This window comes from Callorhinus ursinus, unplaced genomic scaffold (assembly GCF_003265705.2).
Source record: "Callorhinus ursinus isolate GAN/ISIS: 27379988/994484 unplaced genomic scaffold, GSC_fseal_2.0 scaffold709, whole genome shotgun sequence".
Lineage (NCBI taxonomy): Eukaryota > Metazoa > Chordata > Mammalia > Carnivora > Otariidae > Callorhinus > Callorhinus ursinus.
Genome location: NW_027397764.1, coordinates 1,535 through 13,112, shown reverse-complemented (window position 1 = coordinate 13,112; position 11,578 = coordinate 1,535). Strand labels below are relative to the sequence as shown.

General features: G+C 38.4%; 1 pseudogene; it reads left to right on the top strand.

Moving 5' to 3' along the window:
* Positions 1–3,007: 3,007 nt before the first annotated feature.
* On the top strand, positions 3,008–3,975 carry LOC112818334 (olfactory receptor-like protein OLF4; annotated as a pseudogene).
* The last annotated feature ends 7,603 nt before the right edge of the window (positions 3,976–11,578 follow it).

Below are 11,578 nucleotides of genomic sequence, written 5' to 3'. Positions count from 1 at the left end.
TTTTCAGGATGATGAGTGTGAAAGAGTTTTATTGTTGATTTTTTTAACTATTAGTGAGCTCAAGCAAAGATTCTTATATTTGATCACCAGGTTCATTTGCCCATTATTATTATATGTCTATTTATCTATAATTATCAGCATTGCAAGTAATTGTTGTAAATCACAGTTTCTCTATTGACTTTTAATAAAATAAAATATTTTATAAGATATTTTGGCCCTAAGATAGTTTATATTTTATTTAGTTAAATATGTCTATTTTCTTAGTTCTGAGGTTTTAGCCTTAATTAGGATGGTTTGCCCACCTGTGGATTTTATAAGTATTTTCTAGATGTGGATCTAAAATGGAATGGTTACTCTTACACTGAGGGTTTACTCCTGATTTTTGTGGGATGTGTAGATAAGGAGCCACTGAAATTCCTTCCATGTAGAAAGCTATTTGTGCCAACTTCCATTCACAATCCAATCTTTTCCAACTAAATCCAAATGCAGCTTTGTCACATATTATATGTCCATATATAATGAGACCTAATTCCTGAATCATTCAACAAATACTAAAAGAGCATCTGCTATGTGCCAGAAATTTCTAAGAACTTTATATGTAATACGTTTTTATTTCAAGGTCTTGGGGAATTTTATTATTCATGCATGTTGATTTTATGGAATTACTGCTCCTGTAGTGCCTGTTTCAGTTAGTTCTCTGAAGTCCCTTCAATGTTGTTGAAGACTGTTGTACTGAACCTGCTCTCTTTAACCTGGTTTTATCTCCTTTGTCATTCTCTGGATTTCATAATGTCTCATTTTCTTCAATTTGTTTCTATATGAATCCATACACATCCACACCCATAAAGAAAAAGATGAACAGTACAGATGAAGTCCCTGCTCCTTTGGTCCTTATGCCACAGTGATAGACAAGAGCGCAGTGAGATAAATGTGAATCCAAGATAAAATCTTCAGATAAGTCACATGAAGAATATTCAGAGTAAGAGGATAGATTGTCACGGGGTGTGTAGGATTTTACAAAGTCTGGAGAGGCCTTTGCATGGTGGACAAGGAACAGAAATGTGAGCAGTTGTGCTCATCGGACTTGTTGATAAAGTGACTAAAACCAAAGCCTAAGAATAACAAATAAACCAGAAAAGATGTCACATAAAAGTGATAAAGGGGAAAAAAGGGAAAACTGAAGGGGAAGACATCAGTGAGGGAGACAAACCATGAGAGACTCTGGACTCCAAGAAACAAAGGTTTCAGAAGGGAGGGGTTGGGGGGTAACAAGGTGATGGGTATTAAGAAGGGCACATGTGATGAGCACTGGGTGTTACATGCAACTAATGAATCATTGAACACTACATCAAAAAATAATAATGTGCTATATGTTGGCTAACTGAACATAATACAAAAAGTAATAAAGGGGCTCACCTCATCTTCTACTGGACCAAATAAAAACCAATTGGTCACATAAATATGGAAAAGGTACAGGAAAAACAAGTCTAAGGTATTTGCTACCTCATAATAAAAATGCACAAATTTTTGGTGTGTTGAATTACTCTCTTTACTCATTTTTCTCTTGTGATGTTCAATCTGTAAAGTGTTTCACACCATAAAAATGTCACTACTTTGTGTTTTGGACAAATTTATTTTTTCTCTTTTATTATTTTTGCTGGACCTAAATGGGATAAAACCAGGATTGCATGCCACCTGCACCAAGGAAGCTTTCCTTCCTCGCAGTCTCTCAGGGCAACTGAGCTTATTAGATCATTTTACTCTTTATGTCCATTGCATTTCTCCTTCCCTCCGTCTCTCCCTATCTCTCTGTTTATTGAAAGCAATTATTTATGTTTCTTTACACACAGGTCAGAAAGTAGCCATTCCAAAATGGAGCCCCAAGATGATTTGTCCCTGGGAAGCTACAAATAAGAATTTCTGGGTAATATTTCTACATTCCTTATGGGAAAGGTAATATGATGTGTATGCATTCATATCCTAAATAGTGTGTTGGAGCAGGTAGGGGGAAGTGAGAAGGACGTAGAAGTAACACAGGACATGATGTGCTGTGTTGTGTGTGTGTGACAGTGTGTGTGTGTGTGTGTGTGTGTGTGTGTGTGTGTGTGTACACCTTGATGAGTGAGAGCAGTCCTCAGAGCAGGGATACTCAGCCCCTCTATTACAAGGTGACCCTTACAATTCACAGGCCAAACTCAATCAACAGGTGATACTAAGGAGGGATGTTTGATTGACAGGATGCTATTGCAACAAGATCATAAAGTGGAAGAAGTACATAAGTGGCGATGAGGAAATTCCTGTGTCTTGAACTTTAAGCAGCTATGAGACCACATGGTTATAGGAAATTCACTGCTACTACCTCTCATCACTCTACCTCTTGCCCATTCCCCTCAACACACTGGCTTCCTTCTGAACCTTGATTTTCTGACAGAAGCCTCAGGGCCTTTTCACTGGCCGTTCCCTTTGCCAGGAAGACCACCTGTCTTCCACCCTCTATTCCTTGAGGTCTCTGTGCAAATGTCACCTTCTTAGAAAATCTTGACTGAACACCCAACCTAACAGCCCATCCACTCTCTCCTTTAACCTGCTTCTGTTTCTTCATAGCATCTGTCCTCATCACATGATTATTTATATGCTTATATATGCTTCTATCTTATAACCATTAATCACACAGGTCAGAGGGACTTTTGCTATTCAGCACCCTCTATTTTATGAATAGGAATTCTTGAAACATGGTTGACATTCTATATATCCCTTAAAAGGATGAAATAATTTCTATTTAATCTGTACAACACCTGATCTTTGGGGAAAATCTGATATTGAGTTGGAAATTCCTAAACAGAGAGGAAGTGGGAAAAACCTCAAGGGTCCCAGATCCATTAAAAAACATTGAAATTAGTTTCTTGACTGGAAAATATAAGTTATAGCATTTCCACAATTTGAGCAATGCTCATTTTTGTGAAAATTAGTCATTATTTTCCCCTGTTCTGCTAGTCACCTCCACTGCATGGACCCACGAAACAATAAAGGAATTTCAGTGTTCCAGCTTCTGGGATTTTCAGAGGGACCAGAACTGCAGCCCCTTATATTTGCGCTTTTCCTCCTCATGTACCTGATCACTGTGTTTGGAAACTTGCTCATCATCCTGGCTGTCAGCTCTGACTCCCACCTCCACACCCCCATGTACTTCTTCCTCACCAACCTGTCCTTTGTAGATATCTGTTTCACCTCCACCACCATCCCCAAGATGCTGTGGAACATCCAGACTCAAAGCAAAGTGATCACTTACAAAGGCTGCCTCAGCCAGATGTATTTTTTCATACTGTTTGCAGGGTTAGATGTCTTTCTCCTGACTGTGATGGCTTATGACCGCTTTATGGCCATCTGTCATCCCCTGCACTACATGGTCATCATGAACCCCGTCTCTGTGGACTGCTGGTTCTGGTGTCCTGGATCATGAGTGTCTTGCATTCCATGTTACAAACCTCGATGGTGTTGCGGCTGTCCTTCTGTACAGAGGTGGAAATCCCCCACTTTTTCTGCGAACTCAATCAGATGATCCAACATGCATGTTCTGCCAACTTTCTCAGTAACATAGTGCTGTATTTTGCAGCTATGTTGCTGGTTGGTGGTCCCTTCATTGGGATCCTTTACTCTTACTCTAAGATAGTTTCTTCCATACGTGGGATCTCATCAGCTCAGGGCAAGTATAAAGCATTTTCCACCTGTGCATCTCACCTCTCAGTTGTCTCCTTATTTTATTGTACAAGCCTAGGAGTGTACTTTAGCTCTGCTGCTATTCAGAGCTCCCCCTCAAGTGCAGTAGCCTCAGTGATGTACACAGTGGTCACACCCATGCTGAACCCCTTCATCTACAGCCTGAGGAACAAAGACATAAAGCAGGCTCTGATGAGATTCTCTGGGATGGCAGCTCTAAAGGGGACAATCATCTGGGTGTTGAAAAAGTGCCCATGATGGCAGAGCCCAAAGCTTGAGCCAATTTTGAAATTCTTTGGTCAGATTGTGGAATTGGAGCATGTCTCTTGTATTTTTTTTTCCTGGAATTCTTTTTTATTTTTTCCGACATCTCTGCATAATTTACATAACTCACTTTATTTTTTTTTAAGATTTTATTTTATTTTTTCGACAGAGAGAGACACAGTGAGAGAGGGAACACAAACAGGGGGAGTGGGAGAGAGAGAAGCAGGCTTCCCGCTGAGCAGGGAGCCCAATGCAGGGCTCGATCCCAGGATCCCAGGATCATGACCCGAGCCGAAGGCAGACGCTTAATGACTGAGCCACCCAGGCGACCCTACATAACTCACTTTATTAAGCTTTGTGATAACTCATGATACTCAAGAGATCGTCCCTTTGTCATTTCCCTACTCTGTCATGTCTTTCCTAACCTCAGATGTGAAATATTTGCACATTCTCACTCATTCAAAGAACTACATGAATCTGTTAAGAATAATTTCTTCTCATAAAATATATCATAGTAAGTATTATTTCTTTAATTTGACTGAATAATACTCCTATGGAAAATCTACTCTTGGCCACCACAGCTATTTATGTAAGTTTATAACAGAGAAAAATCTAAGACCATCGTGCTTCCCTTTTGTGAACATCATTCCTTGGTATATGGCTACCTTAACTGTTCTTCCTGAGAATGCAGACTTAGATGTACTGGTGGCTCTACCTATTCATGGGGATTTTTCTACACATTAGGATCCTGTTGTTACACAGCTAATGTCCACCATGCCTCCCATAGTCACTGGCAAACAAAATGATAATAAAATACATATCTTCAAGTGGAATATATGCAGAAAGACAAATATGGAAAAGATAGGTTGACATAACATGGCCTTAGAGTCAAACTTGACTTTAAGGACAATGAAGCAAAATATTAAATCATACACTTATTGCTATGCAAAAATACTTCTTTCTCAGGCACTTCATCTACCTGTTGAATTATGGTATATCAGATTCCATCTGTAAGGTGTATTCATTAAGAGAAAGACTGGTGGTTTGATAGGGGTTTTATTAAATTATTTTCTGGATTCTGGTGGAAAATTTCAAGTGCTACATATAAATATGATTCCTTCCATTTCCCTAAATGAAATGTCTCCCACTCATTTGAAATTTTGCCATAACCTCTAAACAGGAAGCAAGTGAACAACATCAGTATCATCCACTATATATCATCCTCTTAATCACAGCATGACTCACCAGCAAGCTTGGATTCCCATCCATGTGTGGATCAGAGTCACAGGTTTTGTGCACACATGCGTGTCCTTCCAACCTTTCCATGTTACCTCAAATGGGCCTCAAGGGAGTCATATTTTAATAGAGTTACATGAGATAAACTTGAAGAACAGAGTAATCATGAAGCCGACCTTCAAGTATCAGAACAAATGTGTGGTGATGAGCACTGGGTGTTATACACTAATGAATTGTTGGACACTACAACAAATCTAATGATCTACTATATGTTGGCTAACTGAACATAATAATAAAAAAATTAAAAAATAACAAATGCCTGGAATAAAAAAATCAGATTATTACAAATACCATGAGTTCTGCCTGATTTATTATATCAATTAGCTCTTCCTGCATACAAAGAAACATAAAATTAAATGGCATAATATAATATCTTTATTATGGAAGGGCATTGTAGGGTAGGGCGTTGTTCTTATCTCTTCAGGGCTCCACATGCGTCCTTAGTCAAGTGCGGATCTATAGATTATGTTGCTTTTTGTGTTTTTGTTTTTTCAAAGATTTTATTTATTTGCCAGAGAGAGAGCACAAGCAGGGGGGAACAGCAGGCACAGAGAGAAGCAAGCTCCCCGCTGAGCAGACAGTCTGATGCAGGACTCAATCCCAAGACATTGGGATCATGACCTGAGCCAAAGGCAGATGCTTAACCAACTGAACCATCCAGGCGCCCCTATATGTGTGTGGCTGTAGTGCTCTTCCATCTTGAACCAATTTATGGCATTTTATTCCTTTTATATATGTAGGCTAATCTAGTTTACCAAAAAATGAGTTTATCAAATGTGAATTATCTTAAGTTAATTCCATTATTTTAATATCCACCTGTGAACTTTTGCTTTTTCACAGTTGGAAGAGAGCTCTCCCACCCTGTTAGGTTTTACTCAGCTAACGGTACTCCAGATCTGACCCTGAGTCATGCACCACTAGAATTTTAATTTTTAATTAATTTATTGGAACACTATTACATGTGATAAACTGTACATGTTTGAAGTGTACAACTTTAGGAATTGAAAGAGTTATTGAAAAATCATGGGTACATACGGCATGGTTCCATTTCCATAGAACTCCAGAAGATGCACAATAAGTTCTAACAGCTTCTTATGCAATTGTTAGGGTGTAATCCCCCAGCCTTCATTTTCTTCTGAAGGCAATGTGGAATCATAAACCTAACTTCAAGGGATGTTGTAAGGAAAGATGAAATATGTGGAAGTACTTTGTTGGGTCCAAAGAATGTTCAAGAACAAGGGTTGTGTGTATGTAAATGTATGTATAGTCTTGTACATTTTATTTCAAGAAAACATACTCACATGAATATTTGTACATGCACAAGAATTATAACCCTCTTTGTAGCTCATTATAACCTATCTACTGTGTTGAAAGAAAGCTTGAGAGAAACTTGTAGGGTAAAGAAGTGAAAAGATTGAATGTTCGCATTCACATGAAATTTTAGGAATATAGATATTTGGACAAAAAGAGTTAGAGTAGAACAGCTGGCCTTAATGTTCACAATGAATCGATTTCCCTATCTGAAGGCTCAGAGTCCTCATATACAGAACTACATGTACGTTTAAGCAAGGAGCACTTCTCTGTACCAGCTTAGAAGGCTGCATATCTCCAAAATGACTTTAGATTTTTCTTCTACTTAAGGTAGGGGTTCAACACAAAATGCCATTACCCAAGGAAGCTAAGTGAATGAATTCAGGGGTATAATGCAGTTTCTTCAAAGAAATTTTATTCAAGAAATGTCTTTGTCACTTTCTTTTGCTGCTATCAGCAATTACCACACTGAGGTTTTAAAAGAAACAAATTTGCACTCTTCCAGTCCTGGAGGTAAAAGCTGAAAATGAGTCTTATTGGACTAAAATCAAGATGTCTCTGCAGGGCACAGAGAGCATAAATTCCCACCTAGTTACATGATTCTGGGTGACCATTTTTTCTCCACAAAAATGCAAGTCTTAATCTACTTGGCTCCCAAAAATGATCCTCATTAAAGTCACTTTTTAACAGTTATCCAAAATAAACTTGAATAACCGAATGATTATGAATGTTGCAGCATAGCAAGCCAACTGGGAAGTGAATGGCTTGCTATAATGTCTTTAGTATCAAATGGAATTGTATGGTGATGAATTGTTCTCATTTCTGTTGATCTCCTCAAGAGTCTTGAATGACCCGTGTGTCAGCTGAGGGGGCTCTGAGATCTTGCCAGGGCATTCTAATATCAATGGGCCCTGGCTAGATAGCTGTGGCTGATCCAGGGTGGCCCTGGCTTGGACAGCTGGGCTCTGCTCCACATGTCCTCATTTACTCTGGCAGCCCACCCAGCTTAATTCACTTTTTGGAGGCAGAGTTCCAAGACAGAGCAGAGAAATGCACCAAGGCTGTAAGGTTCACTGTCACTCCCATCATATCCTGCTGGCCACAGCAAATAAAAAATCCTAATCCAGCCCAGAGCAAAGATGGAGGAAGAGTCTCCACCACCTGATGGAAAGTGCTGCACACACTGCCAAAGGCATGGCTACAGAGAAAGATGTATATCTGGAGCCATTTCTGCAAACTATCATTGGTGTAAATTTCAATTTGAAGGGTTTCATTTCCACTTCCATCTTCAGCAGTGGAATGAACTCAGAGAAGACAGTGAAACTGAATTATGTGTCCACCGGACAGTTATGGAAATTCTACTTCAAAAGGCCAGGTTTTTCTCAAAATATAAATATTTCTTCCCCACCCCTTGCCTATAGATCACCATTCTTAATCTAAGAAAAGATCCAAGAAATAGAAGTTTTTCTTTCCAGATGCCTCAGAGAGACCAGCAACCTCCTATCTAACTCACTGATTGATGGAGCTAAGAACTGTTGTATCACTGATGATATCTTCCTGGTATAATTATGTAGATACTGTTTTCCTATTGAATGACCTTCCTATTGACATATTCATAATGGTTTTCATCCTGGTACTCTGTTTTGTTTTTTATAGGGAGGGTTCTGCTGGAAGGAGGTGACATTTGAAATACAAATAGAAGATTGGAACATAAGGAACAGCATGGAGGACATTAGGAGAAGGAAGGGAAAACTTAAGGGGGGAAATCAGAGGGGGAGATGAACCATGAGAGACTATGGACTCTAAGAAACAAACTGAGGGTTTTAGAAGGGAAGGGGGTGGGGGGATGGGTGAGCCCGGTGATGGGCATTAAGGAAGACATGTATTGCAGAGGGTGCTGGGTGTTATATGAAAACAATGAATTATGAAACACTACATCAAAAACTAATGATGTACTGTATGGTGAATAACATAACATAATAAACAAATGAATGAATGAATGAATGAATAAATGAATGAATGAATGAGTGAATAAATAAATAAATAAATAAATAAATAAATAAATAAATAAATAAATAAAAGAAGAGACCAGGGAATATTTTTTCTTCATTTATCTAGTTTTATTGAAATGTAATTGACAGGGATGGCTGGGTGGCTCAGTCAGTTAAATGTCTGCCTTCAGCTCAGGTCATGAGCCCTGGTTCTTGGATCGAGTCCCCCATCAGGCTCCTTGCTCAGCGAGGAGCCTGCTTCTCCCTCTGCCTGCCACTCCTTCTGCTGTGCTCTCTCTCTCTCTCAAATAAAGATAAAAAAAAAATCTGAAATGTAATTGACATATAAAATTGTGATTGGTAATTTCATGTACATACACATTGTGAAGTGATCCCCAAAATAGGTTAATGAATACATCCGTCACTTCCATCCATTTATTTTTGTGGTAAGAACATTTACTATGTACTCTGTTAGCAACATGTAAGTCTATAACACAATTTAGTTAACCATAATAACCATGTGGTATATTACGTTCCCTGAACTTATTCATATAACAGAAGGTTTGTAGGCTTTCAGCAGCATCTTCTCATTTCCCCAAACCCCAGCCACCAGCAAATGTCAACCACATCTCTGCTTTCTATGAGTTCAGGTTTTTGTATTTCATGTATAAGTGAGATCATACACTATTTGTCTTTCTCTGTCTGATTATTTCATTTAGCCTAATACCCTCAAGGTCCAATCATCTTTTAACAAAGGAAAGGATGTCTTCCTTTTCTTTATTTGTAGAATTCTATTGTATTAATATGCCTTCATTATTAATTCATCTGTTGATAGAGACTGGGCTGTTTCCATGCCTTGGCAATTGTGAATAATGTTGCACCAAATGTAAGGGTAGAGATATCTGAGATATTCACAAATATGTGGGAATTAAATCACACCAACCGTGGAAAGCTGCTGGCTGAAAGAAGAAGCCAAAAAGGAAATTGAAAAATCTTGAATCAAATGAAAATGTAAACACAGCCTATCAGAACTAATGGGATGTTGAAAAAGCAGCTCTAAAAGGGAAGTTTATAGCAATAAATGCCTGCATTAAAAAAATAAAGGACCTTAAGTAAATAATCTCATTTTATGATTCAAGGAGCTAGAAAAAGAAAAACAAACTAAGTCCAAAGCAGCAGAGGGAAAGAAATAACAAATATCGGAGCATACGGAAATGATATATAGACCAGAAAGCCAATAGAAAATATTAACAGGGGCGCCTGCGTGGCTCAGTCATTAAGCATCTGCGTTTGGCTCAGGTCATCCCAGGGTCCTGGGATCGAGCCCCCATTGGGCTCCCTGCTCTGCGGGAAGCCTGCTTCTCCCTCTCCCACTCCCCCTGCTTGTGTTCCCTCTCTCACTGTGTCTCTCTCTGTCAAATAAATAAATAAAATCTTTTAAAAAAAGAGAAAATATTAACAAAGCTAGGAGCCAAGTTTTTGAAAAGCTCAGCAAAATTGACAGTTAGTTAGACCAAAGAAAAAGGGTGAGGGAGAAGATACAAATATATAAAAGCAGCAGCAGGATGCCTGTGTGGCTCGGTTAATTCTGAGTTAAGTCTGTTAAGTTAGTTAGGTCTGACTTTTGGATTCCATTGATCCATGATCTCAGGGTCCTGAGATGGAGCCCCACATCCAGCTCCATGCTCAGCATGGAGTCTGCTTCTTTCTCTCCCTCTGCTCCTCCCCCTGCTCTCTCTCTCTCTCTCTCATAAATTAAATAAATAACTAATCTTTAAAAATTATTCAGGATTTTTTGTTAAATCAGCTGCAAAAATGATGCCTTACAACAGATACCAAAGAAATACAAAGAATCATAGGAGACCATTGTGAAAAATTTCACTCCAACAAATTGGACACCCCAAAAACAGTGATAAGTACCTAGAAATGTATAACCCACCAAGACAAAATCAGGTAGAAATACAAATTTTTAACAAATGAATAATAAGACGATTAAATCAGTAATCAAAAATCTCACAGCAAAGAAAACCCCAGGACCAGAAAGCTTCACAGGTGAAGCTTCTCAGCTTCATTTAAAGAAGAATTAATGACAATCCTTCTCAAACCTTTCCAGAAACTTACAGAGGAAGGCATATTCTCCACCTCATTTTAAAAAGCCAGCATTATCCTGATACTAAAGACAGAAACATTCAGTACAAAAAAAAAAAAGAAAAGAAAAGAAAAGAAAAAAGAAAACCATAGGGGCACCTGGGTGGCTCAGATGGTTAAGTATCTGCCTTCCACTCAGGTCATGATCTCCAGGTCCTGGGATTGAGCCCCATATCTGGCTCCCTGCTCAGTGGGGAGTCTGCTTCTCCCTCTCCCTCCACTTCTTCCCCTGCTTGTACTCTGTCTCTGTCTCTCTATCTCTCGCAAATGAATAAATAAAATCTTAAAAAAAAACCCATAAACCAATATCCCTGATGAACATAGACACAACATTTTTCAAAAAATATTGGCAAACTGAATTAAATATATTGAAGAGAATATACACCATGATGAACTGGTACTTATCCCTGGGATGCAAGGATGGTTCAACCAAAGCAAATCAATAAATGTGATATATTCCATTGATATAACGAAATATAACAATCATATGATCATCTCAAAACATGCAGAAAATGTTTTGACAAAACAACATCCTTTCATGAGTTAAAAAAAAAAAAACAACCTTCAACAAACTGGGTATAGGAGGAACATACCTCAACCTAAAAGAAGACCATATATGACAAACCGACAAAAACACTGTATTCAAATAGTTCATAGTTAGAAAACTTTTACTCTGAGATCAGTAGCAAGACAAGGGTGTCCACTCTCATAACTCCTATCCAATGTAATACTGCAGGTCCTAGCTAGAGTAATCTGGCAAGATAAATAAATAAAAGGCATCCAAATCAGAAAGAGAAAGATGAAAAAGAAAGAAAGAAAGAAAGAAAGAAAGAAAGAAAGAAAGAAAGAAA